This window comes from Phyllobates terribilis, unplaced genomic scaffold, assembly GCF_046119375.1.
Source record: "Phyllobates terribilis strain yellow unplaced genomic scaffold, ASM4611937v1 Scaffold_1__5_contigs__length_1240528914, whole genome shotgun sequence".
In the NCBI taxonomy this organism is placed as follows: Eukaryota; Metazoa; Chordata; class Amphibia; order Anura; family Dendrobatidae; genus Phyllobates; species Phyllobates terribilis.
The window spans coordinates 531,285,721-531,298,019 of NW_027362761.1; positions in this window are offsets into that span (position 1 = coordinate 531,285,721).

Consider the following 12,299-nt stretch of genomic DNA (forward strand, 5'->3'; position numbering starts at 1 on the left):
CCGCCGCTTGTCACACACGACCCCATGCCTGGCTGTATGTTCAGCGGTGAGAACCACAGATCAAGCTGCTGTGTTACAGCTTTCAAGAACTCTGCAGCACTGGGCGGTTTGTCACCTAAGCATTAAGCATGTTGTCTTCAGCACAGCCTGTTGCCGCTTGGCCAAGGCAGTGCTGCAATGTTTTCAGCTTGTGACTGATGTGGTCATTTCAGAGATGGAGGAGGAGGTGCAGGAGCTGAACAAAGTGATTACATTAAGGGTACATTGGCGACTCTGTTTTTATACTAAAGAAAGATCCTACTGTTTTTTGGGGTTTTTTTACGTTTTTTTAAGGCAAATGCATTCACTGGGAAATGTCATTTTAGCATTTTACAACCTTATCTGGCAATGTGGTGTGTGACACATCATCAGACACATCCTGTTTCATTGATGATGGAGGGACTCTGAAAGACACATAGAGCAGGGCCACAGTAACGAGTACGACATGTTCCCATTAGAAAGGAGAGAGTCTGCTATACAGTTATAGGGCATGCAGTGAGTCCAACGGCTGACCAAATTTAGGAAAAACCCCGCTAAGAAATTAAAGACACATAGAGCAGGGCCACATTAACGACAAATTCCCATTAGAAAGGAGAGAGTCTGCTATACAGTTATAGGGTATGCAGTGAGTCTTACGGCTGACCAAATTTAGGAAAAACCCCACTAACAATTTAAAGAGACATAGAGCAGGGCCACAGTAACGACAAATTCCCATTAGAAAGGAGAGAGTCTGCTATACAGTTATAGGGTATGCAGTGAGTCTAACGGCTGAGCAAATTTAGGAAAAACCCCACTAACAATTTAAAAAGACATAGAGCAGGGCCACAGTAACGACAAATTCCCATTAGAAAGGAGAGAGTCTCCCATAGTGTTGGCCTATGCAGTGAATGCAAGGGCTGCCAAAAATTTGGAGGCACTTCAATGCCCCTTGGAAGAGACGTGGAAGAGGACTTCATAAAAAATGTTCCCATTATAAAAGAGCGGGCCTCCTATACTTGTAATGCCCATGCACTAAGTGTATGGGCTGACAAACATTTACCCCTGGGGGGGTATACATGAACATACTGTATAATTTTTTTTTTTTTTTACGGGCATCATAAACACCCTTTAAAAAAATTATGTGGGTGTTGCATCAAGGACCACGGTCACCCTGGTGATATGGTGGTGGAGGATGAGGAGAAGGACAAGAGCAAATAGCCCAAATCAGGAAGCGTATACCCATGTCTGGGTGTGAAAAGGTGCATGGGAATACACCTCCCAAGACACTGAATTTGAGTATATGTTACGCTGCTATCATTCGGTGGTGTTGAGAAGTCTGGCCCAATTCAGGCCTTGTTCATTTTAATAAGAGTCAGGTGGATGCGCTTATCAGTTATAATTCCACCAGCGCCACTAAAAATCCGCTCTGATAAAACGCTGGCGGCAGGGCAGGCCAGGACCTCCAAAGCATAGAGAGCCAGTTCATTCCACGTATCCAGCTTGGATACCCAATAATTATAAGGCACAGCGGAATCACGGAGGACGTTGGTACGGTCGGCAAGGAACTCCCTCAGCAGCTTTCCAAACTTTGCACTCCTTGTGAGAGTACCCCGCGCTTCAGGGCCTGTGCAATGGGAATTTTTTTAATAGTTCCGCAACAAGGCCTTCTGGTACAGCCCCATTTTTGTAGACCTGTCTGCCTCAGGAATAAGAGATATAAAGTTCTCCTTGTAGCGTGGGTCTAGAAGTGTCACCAACCAGTAATGACTGTCACCCAAAAACTTGAGAACGCGAGGGTCATGGGAAAGGCAGCGTAACAAACTCAGCGATGCATGCCAGACTACTAACAGGCAAGACTTCCGTGTCCTCACCAAGAGGATGACTGACCATGCTCTCCTCCTCCTCTCTGTCCTCTGGCCATCCACGCTGAACAGACGGTATGACAGCTGTGCAGGTAGTACCGTCTATAGTGCATGAAACTAGCTCCTGTCCTTCCTCCTCCTCCTCTTCCTAATTGTCACCCAATCCACGCTGGGATGAGATGAGGCTGCGCTGTGTGTAATCACCCTGTATGGTTCCTTGCTCCATCTCATCGTGCTCCGCCTGCAATGCATCCTCTTTGATTGTGAGCAGAGAGCATTTCAAAAGACAGAGGAGCGGGATGGTGACGCTAATTATGTTGTCATCACCGCTCACCATCTTGGTGGAGTCCTCAAAGTTTTGGAGGATGGTACATATGTCTGACATTCATGTCCACTCCTGAGGTCTTATGTGTGGAGTCAGAACTGAATACCGACGGCCTTGTTGATGCTGGTATTCAACAACTGCCCTCTTCTGCTCACAAATCCTTCCCAACATCTGCAGTGTAGAGTTCCAACTTGTGGGGACATCACACACCAGTCTGTGAGCCGGAAGCTGCAAACGCTGCTGAAACACTGTAAGGGCGGCGGAAGCTGTAGCTGACTTTCTAAATTGGGCACACAGGCGGCGTACTTTAACAAGCATATCCGGCAGCACCGGGTAGGATTTGAGAAACCTCTGAACCATGAGGTTTAGCACATAGGCCAGGCATGGTACGTGTGTGAGCTCGCCCCGCCTCAGAGCCGCCACCAGGTTCCGGCCATTGTCACACACGACCATGCCTGGCTGTAGGTTCAGCGATGTGAGCCACAGATATGCCTGCTCTTTCAGAGCTGTCCTCAACTCTTAAGCATTGTGCGGTTTGTCACATAAGCATATTAGCTTCAGCACAGCCTGAAGCCGCTTGGCCCAGGCAGTGCTGCAGTGCTTCCAGCTTGTGACTGATGTGGTCATTTCAGAGATGGAGGCTGAAGAGGAGGAGGAGGCTGAGGAGGATGAGGTGCAGGAGCAGTAGACCGTGGGGGCAACCCTGATTAACCTAGGGCCCGCAATCCTTGGCGTCGGGAGGACGTGTTCTGTCCCAAGGTCCGACTGGGTCCCGGCTTCCACTATGTTAACCCAGTATGCCATCAGCGAGATGTACCGTCCCTGCCCACAAGCACTTGTTCACGTGTCCGTGGTTAGGTGGACTTTCCCGGTAACTGCGTTGTTGAGGGCACGGCTAATGTTTTGGGACACGTGCTTGTGTAATGCGGGGACGGCACACCAGGAGAAATAGTGTCGGCTGGGGACCGAGTACCGAGGAACGGCCGCCGCCATCAGGTTGCGGAATGCTTCCGTCTCCACGAGCCTAAAAGGCAACATTTCGAGCGCAAGCAGACGTGAAATTAGTAGTGTGGCCTGTGGGGCGTTGGCTGCATATTTGCGCTTGCGTTCCAAGGACTGGGGTATGGACAACTGAACGCTGCGCTAGGACAAGGACATAGACGTGCTTCCTGATGCTGCTACTTGAGAGTGCGCAATGACAGGTGCAGGGCAGGAGGCATCTTCTCATGCACCATGGACAGGGGATTGGCTAGCATGCACAACAGTGGAAGAAGCAATGGTGCCACCTGCAGACACTGTTCCTCGACCCTGGGGTTCGGCCCACAAAGTCAGGTGCTTTGCTGCCATGTGCCTTTTTGGGGTTAACGGCAGAGTCTTTAAAAAACAACCAGACTCGGGAAGACCTAACAGTTGTACTGGCAACTTCCTTCGTGTTAGTGTTACGGGGAACGGTTGCCTGCCTTCTGTCTGCGGCCACCACACTGCTTCTTCCTGCCTATTGGGGTGCTCTGCCTCCCTCCCCCTGTGTGCTGCTGTCCTCGCTCTGCATGTCCTCCTGCCAGGTTGGGTCAGTTACTATATCATCCACCACCTCGTCTTCCACTTCCGCACCCTGGTCCTCCTCCTGACTTTCTGGCAATTGTGTCTCATCATCGTCCACCTCTTGTGACACTTTCCCACGATCGCCTTCGTGTGACCGTGGCTGCTCAAATATTTGGGCATCGCTACACGCGATCTCCTCTTGCCCCGCTTCAAGTGGACCGGGCGAGAGGCCCAAATCTATAAATGGAAAAGTGAACAACTCTTCAGAGTGTCCAAGTGTGGGATCAGTTGTCTCCCGGCACTCGGCATGGTGGGAGGAAGGAGGATCAGGGTGAGGAATATGTGGTCCAGACTCACAGCTACTGAGACTTGAACATGTGGAAGACAGGGTGGTGGTGGCTAAGTGACTGGAAGCATTATCCTCTACCCAACCAACAACCTTTTGACACTGCTCTGGGTTCAATAGTGGTGTGCTGCGGCCCCCTAGGAATTGGGACAGGAAGGTCGGGCGAGAAGATGTGGGTGTTTGTTGTGGCACAATTTCAGCTTGCCCACAGCCTTGTCTTCGGCCTCTGCATGCACCATCACCATCACGTCCAGTTCCACGTGCCTTTTAAATGGAGGACAATATCTTCCACGTTCACTACAAATGACTGAGTTTGGAGCGAACTTATATGTGATCCGTGTGACGGAGAAAACAGGGTTTTAAATACCTGGCCTGTAGGTAACTAGTTTGAATGGCAAATTGGTGTGAATTGCTTCACTGACACACTGAAAGAAATTTTTAATGGAGGCCACAAATGGCAGTATTTTCTGTAAACGTATATGTGATCCGTGTGACGGAGAAAACACAGTTTTACATACCTGGCCTGTAGGTAACTAGTTTGAACAGCAAACTGGTGTCAAAAATGTCGCTGACACAGTGAAAAAAAATTGGAATGGAGGCCAAAAATGGCAGTATTTTCTGAAAACGTATATGTGATCCGTGTGATGGAGAAAACACAGTTTTAAACACAGCTGAATTTCTAGCGCTGTAATATGGAAAGGACCAGGTGGCACTTTGAAGGCTTCACTCTCAGGCCGTAGCCTGCCAGGGCTTCGAACACCTCGGCCAAGTGCTTTAGATGGTCCTCGTAAGTCTTCGAATAGACGATCACATCGTCCAGGTAAAGGAGGACCGTCTCGAAGTTTCGGTGCCCTAGACAGCATTCCATCAGCCTCTGGAAGGTCCCTGGTGCGTTGCAGAGCCCGAAGGGCATACAGTTGAACTCACTCAGTCCCATCGGGGTGGTGAAGGCGGTCTTCTCCTTGTCAGCCTCTGCCACAGGAACCTGCCAGTACCCGCAAGTAAGGTCCAAAGTAGAGAAGAAATTAGCTGATTTTAGAGCTGCTAAAGACTCATCTATCCTAGGTAGTGGATACGCATCTTTATGGGTGATACGATTGATTTGCCTATAGTCCACGCACATTCTCATGGTACCGTCTTTCTTTTTTACCAAAACTAAGGGAGCTGCCCAGGGGCTACAGCTATCTCTAATGACCCCAGCTTCTTTCATTTCTCTCAGCATACCCTTAGCGTTCTGATAATGTGCAGGGGGTACAGGCCTGTGTCTCTCTTTTATTGGTGGGTGGCTCCCCGTGGGGATATGGTGTTCTATCCCTTTTACTCTGCCGAAGTCTAGCGGGTGCTTACTAAAAATTCTCTCGTACTCCTGAACCACCCGGTAGACTCCTTGTTTTTAGTGCAGGGGAGTGGAGTCAGCACCCACATGGAGTTTCTGCCACCAGTCCTCCTTTTGTTTCTGGGAGCCATTACCCTCCGCCTGTGGAGATGGGGGCAACGGTTCCACGGCCCTGATAGCTTTGTGCTCAACAGCAAACAGTTTGGCAAGTGTAGCGTACCTGGGTAAGTGTACCTCCCTCTCCCCAATGTTGAGAATGCGAACGGGCACCCTCCCATGACGGACATCAACCACCCCCCGGGCTGTCAAAATGGTGGGCCTGCTGTCTGAGTACACGGGTTCTACCATGGCTTGGTAGTCTCTGCCTCTCAACCCGATTGCAGTCCGACACCAGATCATCATTTCACTTTTGGGAGGCATGGAAATGGGGAGTGGGTCACTCATTCTTACGCTACCGATCTCACCACCAGACAGTTCTACCTGCTGCCGTCTCATCAGGGCTCTTATCTCTTTCTGGAGGACCCTCTTTTGGCTGGAGCTCGCATTCATCGCCACCTGCTGTAAAATCACAATTACTTCTGAAAGACAGTTTTCAATTACATTAGTACCCACAGTTATTTTAGGGTGACTTTCACAACGGTCAATGTCCACAATGATCACTCCCTGTGCCGGCAGTTCCACCTTACCAATCTTGATGGTCATCTCTCTGAACCCCACCTGCGGCACGGGTTGGCCATTGCTGGCAATGATGCTTAAGTCATCGTCTGGGTTGCGGGTTATGTCAGCGTCACTCCAGTACCGCTTGAAAAGTACGTAGGGGATGGTAGTCACTTGAGACCCGGTGTCCAGCAGTGCACTCATGGGGATACCGTCCAGCACTACGGGTAAGACCGGGCGTCCTCCCACGTACTTATCACGCCAATTAGACGGGCCTGATGACCTTATGCCTGGGGGTTGGCCCTCTGCCCCAGGTCGGACCCATTTAAAGTACAGTACCTTGCTATATGTCCTGGCTGACTGCAACGGCGGCAAATCAGCTGTCCATCCTCAGCGTAGTGGTCGGCGGGCCTCCCTCTGAACGGCGGGATCCTCCTCTGTTGACGCCACGGGACATCCTCCAGACTGGAAGCCAGCTCGATTGGTCTTGACGGTTCCACCAGCAACGACTGTACGGTCCTGGTTAATGCAGCCACACTCTTTGTTAGCTCCTGGACCTGATGGTGCTGGTCTGCAGGCTGGGATGGATTTAGGGCCTGTGCATCAGCCCCCACAAGGTCTGCGGGGTAGGGCGCTGCCCCCTGGTGGTAAGGGATGCCAGGGCGCTGGGAAGCTACAGCACCACCTGCTGCGGGTTCTCTGAGCACCCGGATGGCCCGATCCTTGAACTGCGCAAAAGTCAAATCGGGGTTCTGTAGGGCCATGAGGCGCAGCTGGGTTCTGTGGGCGCTGGACAGCAGACCTTCTATGAACTGGTCAGTCAACAGTTTATCAGAGTCCTGCACGCTACCAGGGTCAGCTTGTTTGATAGCTCTCAGGGCTTCTTGCAGGTTCAAGGCATAGTCTCTGATACTATCCTGGGCCCACTGCTTACAGCCATAGAACCGCATTTTGATTTCTGCTGAGGTACGGGTATCAAAGGTACTCCGCAGCTGGGTCAGAATGTCCTTTACTGTCCTTTTTTCCTCATCTGACCATGATTTCACTTCCCGCTGGGCTGCACCGGTGAGCTGCCCCGTCAGAATGCTCACTTTCTGTTCTTCTGTCAGGGGATAAACTTTGAATAAACTGTGCAGTCTTTCCCTAAAGTCAGTTAAGGTATGGGGGGTCCCCTGAGTATTGGGGTAGCCAGGCTGCTCCGGGGATGTAGGTCATAGAGAACGGCATCACCGCTGCTGCAGCCCCGCTGGTTGTAGAAGGCCCTTCCGTGTCTGTCATCTTCCTCCCCCCTAGTTAAGCGTGGCCTACCTTCCGCCAATCCTCTTCTGTAGGCCGCGGCTCCGCTGGTGCTGCTTCGTGTGTGGACCTTGCGTCGCGTCCTGGTGACGTTAGCGTCGCTCTCTCTCCCTTCCAGGACCTTGCACAGCGTCGGTGCGTGGGGCGGAGCTTCGGGTCTCCCGCGGTTTGGACCTCCACGCCCCTCTTCTTCCCGCGCAGCGCCCTGAAGATGGCGTCCGATGGCGGGAAAACGACTGCGGATGGCGGGAAACTTTTGAAGAAGGCGGGAAACGGCTCCGGATGGCGGGAACCTTTCACCACGGCAGGTATGACAGTCTGTTGAAGGCACGCAGTACCCGGTGGTTGCGGGCACGAAATCCTGCCGACTACACCAAGGGTGACTCGCCCCCTGGGCCGTGGGGCACTCGAGACCGGACTTCAGGGCAATGCTGGGAGTAGTAGTGGCGACCCGGTCCCGTGGCTCAGGGTGGTCAGACCAGTGGTAGTCAATGATGTGCTGTAGGTAATGTCCGACTACGCCACCCGTGGATCGCGGTCAGGGAGGACCGCCGCTGCAAGGCAGACCGCTGAGGCTGGTGTTGGGGATGCAGCAGGGAGATGGTACAACTCCCCATGGGAGGAGTGTAGCCTCAGGGCAGTGTAATAGGATGCTGGGGGTGATGGTGCAGGCGCAGCAGTAACCACACAGAGTCCAATAATGCAGTCCAGGGTCTTTTACTGATGTTATCATAGACCCAACAGGAGTACAGGGTAGGAATGGACCTGGATGTCTGAGGGCATTCAGGCGAGCTCCGCTGGTCAGGGTGAGTGGGTAGGCCTACCGTTCTCTCTCTGCCCTTGCTGACTATCTCCCCCATTACTGGTATGATAGCCCACATCCCTGAGCTTGCCGTGTACTACGCCTGTATGGCTTGCGACTCGGGCCTTAGGTACCTGTAGCTTCTCCTTGCTGTACCGGTCCCTCTGTGTGGCGGAACCTCCAGGCTTCTTAGGCCAAGGGACCTAAAATCCCTCGCAGGTAGATGATCTGCTGCAGGACTTGCAATCCTGACAGCCTCGGACCCCAGTGTCCGGTATGTAGTTCCCTTTCAACCAGGACCGGCTCTCGTCGCCTCTGTCCCTGGCTTTCTGTTCCTCCTTTGCCTTCTGGACTCCTCAGCTGCGGCTGACCTGTCCCTCTTTTCTGGGAACCCTTCTGGATACTTCAGAAGTGGGTCCTGGTCTCTCTAACCCTGCCCTCAGTACCAGTTTTTATAGGGGCAGCCTGCTCCCCATACTGGCCTGGGACAGGAGGTGCTGATGCAAATGGTCCATGACCAGAGAACCTCCCTCCTGCTCTCAGACACAGCCTTACAAGTTTGTGGCATCCAGGCCTGGGGTGACACACATGCATACTAGGCTAAGGATGAGGGGGCCATACATACCAGGGTAAGGATGAGGGGGCCATACATACCAGGACAGGGATGACGAGTGCCATGCATACCAGGACAGGGATGAGGGGTGACATGCATACCAGGATTGGGATTAAGGGTGCCATGCATACCAGGATAAGGATGAGGGAGCCATGCATACCAGGATGGGGATGGGGACCAAGTATAAAAGGAAGGGGGGGGGCATGTATACCAGGATGGGGGATATTGTCAGAATTGGGGGACATTACCCCTATACCAGTGTCAGCAGAAGACCCCCTCCCCATTAAAAGTGCATCATGAACACAATTTTGTCTTAAATTTTTTTTTGATCTTCCTCCTCTAAAACCTAGGTGCGTCTTATGGTCCGGTGCGTCTTATAGTCCGAAAAATACGGAATATCATTATTATATATTATTTGACATACATATTGCTCAGTTCGGCTAGTAGTTACATTGTACTATTTTATTTATGAATTGTGGGGTCCCCTAAGTCTCTCACCCATCATTGTGTCTGTATTTTGGATTTTTATGATATTTTTATGATATAATAATATTTTTTTACTATCTAATAAAATATATACCTTTTTACAAAATAAGATAACTCTAGTCCTGGCATTCTTCTCTCTCTAGGATTTACACTTTTACGCTTCAAAATTTAAAAAATACATATTCAAGCCCTTCATCCAAGTCATATCGTAGCTGGAATCTAGGATGCTATTAGGTAGAAACAGGACTGGTGCTCTTCATCTGAAGAACCTAAAGAATGGTCACCATTGGTATCATATGGTAATTAGGATATTTCCATTGAAGAACTTCCAAAATATTGTACATTGGATCAAACAGCAAACCAAGCAGTTCTTTATCTTCATAGTGGTTTAGGTAATTAGGTAAAAACCAATGGACCTCCAGAGAAGAGAGATTGACATTGTCTAATATGAACTATCCCTTTAATTTAATAGCACATCAGTACCATGGACAGGGAGAACGGCCATCATAGGCGGATGTTACTGGGTGATGAAGACTTCAGTTGAAATTATTTTACATTAATATATTTTGTGTTTCTTGTTGCTCATTGGTGTATATTTTCAGTGGCAATAATTTAATCCTCAATTCTTTCTACTTCAACCAAATGTCTCAATGTTGACAGATTAACTCCTCACATGGACTTCCACTAGATAAAAGACCCTCACTACTTTTCATTTTGGTACATGTCAGCATAGAATAGAAAATTGTGAAAAAACATTCATGAATTCATCAAGAGTTGTCCAACTGTTCTCAATCAGTGTAGCGTCGGCATCCCTACCTCCTGCTAGGCAGAGACGCCGCTCCTCTCACCTCCCTGCTCCGTCCTTGGCGTCCTCTTCCCGCGCTGCTGCCAGCGCTCGCCGCTTCCCGGGCACTGTGCTTAGGGCGCGCGCGCGCTCCCTCTCTCTTAAAGGGGCCGCGCGCGCCATCCTTAGGAGTCCCCGGCCAATTGCCGGTGGAGCTCCCATATATAAGGCACCTCCTCCAAAATGGAGGTGCCCGAGCAAAGTTGTTGCAAAGCCTTTCACTTCTGCTTCAGCCCTCAGGTCCCGTTGCCAGTCTGCTTTCCAGCTCTGTCTACCTGCTTGCATTCTTGCGGTCCAATAGTCTGTCTACCCGCATCCGCCAGTCTGTCTATGGACCAGTCCGCCTGCGGATCAGGAAGCACCTGCCTGATACCTGCCTGATACCAGCTTGAGACCACCTGCCAGCCAGCCGAGAGACTCTTACCCGCTCACCTGGGAGCGCTCACCTGCTACCCGCCAGCTAGCCTACCTGGAGGCTCTGCCGTCACTTGCCGTGACCTCCTGCCAGCCAGCCGAGAGACTCTTACCCGCTCACCTGGGAGCGCTCACCTGCTACCCGCCTGTTAGCCTACCTGGAGGCTCTGCCGTCACTTGCCGTGACCACCTGCCTGTCTAGAGACTCTTACCCTGCTGTCACTTGCCGTGACCACCTGCCTGTCTAGAGACTCTTATCCTGCTATCACTTGCCGTGACCGCCCGCCTGTCAAGAGACTGTTCCAGTCACTTGCAGTGACCTCCTGCCCTTCTACCCAGAGACTGTTCCTGTCACTTGCCCTGACTACCCGCCCGCCTTCCCTGGGAGCCACCCGCTTCCTTACAAGGACTGCCCTTTGTATAGTAGCTCAGAGGTTCCACCTCCCAGACCCGTTACAGTTTGCTCGGGCCATGGAACCCGGTGGCACCCAAGCTCCCTCGCTCTCGGACCTATGTCATGAACTTTCCCGTCAGAGGTCCCAACAGGACTCCATCTTGGGCCACCTGCGTAGTGTTCACTCCCGCCTGGACACACTGACTGCCTCGTCGGGAGCTGCTTCCACTCGCACAACTACTACCCCGGCAGCGCCGCTGCCCATCAATACCATGGCATCCCTTCCCGGTCCCCGCCTTACCGCCCCGCCTCGTTTTGGTGGAGATCCCGGTCAGGCACGGGGTTTCATTAACCTGTGCACCCTGCACTTCGAACTTTTGGCACACCAGTTTTCCACCGACCGAGCCAAAGTGGCCTTCATCATGTCCCATCTCACTGGAGAGGCGCTGGCTTGGCTAAATCCTCTATGGGAGAGAGGAGACCCCCTGGTGTCCAACCTGCCAGCCTTTCTCACGGCCTTCCGGAAAGTCTTCGACGAACCAGGACGAAAGTCCTCATCCGCCTCATCTCTGCTACGCCTCCGTCAAGGGAGTCTCACCGTGGGCCAATATGCCATACGGTTCCGTACCCTTGCTTCTGAGCTTGCTTGGGATAACGACGCCCTGGTGTCCGTCTTCTGGGAGGGTCTATCCGGCCGGATTAAAGATGAACTTGCCGGTCGGGACATTCCTACCACTCTCGACGACTTAATAACACTTGCCACCCGGATTGACATCCGGTTCCAGGAGCGTACCAAAGAGGACACCCGTGAGAGGAGGTTTCCTCGCCTTGCTCCTACCTTCCAGAATCCCGTCACTTCCTCTGTTACTCCCCAGGCACACTCACCCGAGCCTATGCAGGTCGACCAGACCAAGATGGTCAAAACCCGTCAAGAGTCACGCCGTGCCGAGGGGAGCTGCTTCTACTGTGGCAGTAAGGAGCACCGGATCCGTTCCTGCCCGGAGAGGTCGGGAAACGCCTGTGTCTAGAATCGCTCAGAGAGGTCGTCCTAGACAAGAATAAACCCTCTCCATCTCTGATGCTGTCGGTCTCTATCATCTGCGGGGAGAACCGTTACTTTGAACTAGCTCAACTTGATTCTGGAGCTGCCGGAAATCTCATTTCTCAGTCCCTGGTAGAGAAATACCGCATTCCCACCAAACCTCTGGTCGAACTCTTATCTGTTGCCTCCGTGGACAGGGGTCTCTTACCGCATCCCATCCAACTTATCACCAAACCCATAACTCTGCAGGTGGGAATGCTGCACTTTGAGAGCATCTTCTTTCATGTCCTACCTGGACTCTCTCATGCCCTTTTGCTTGGCC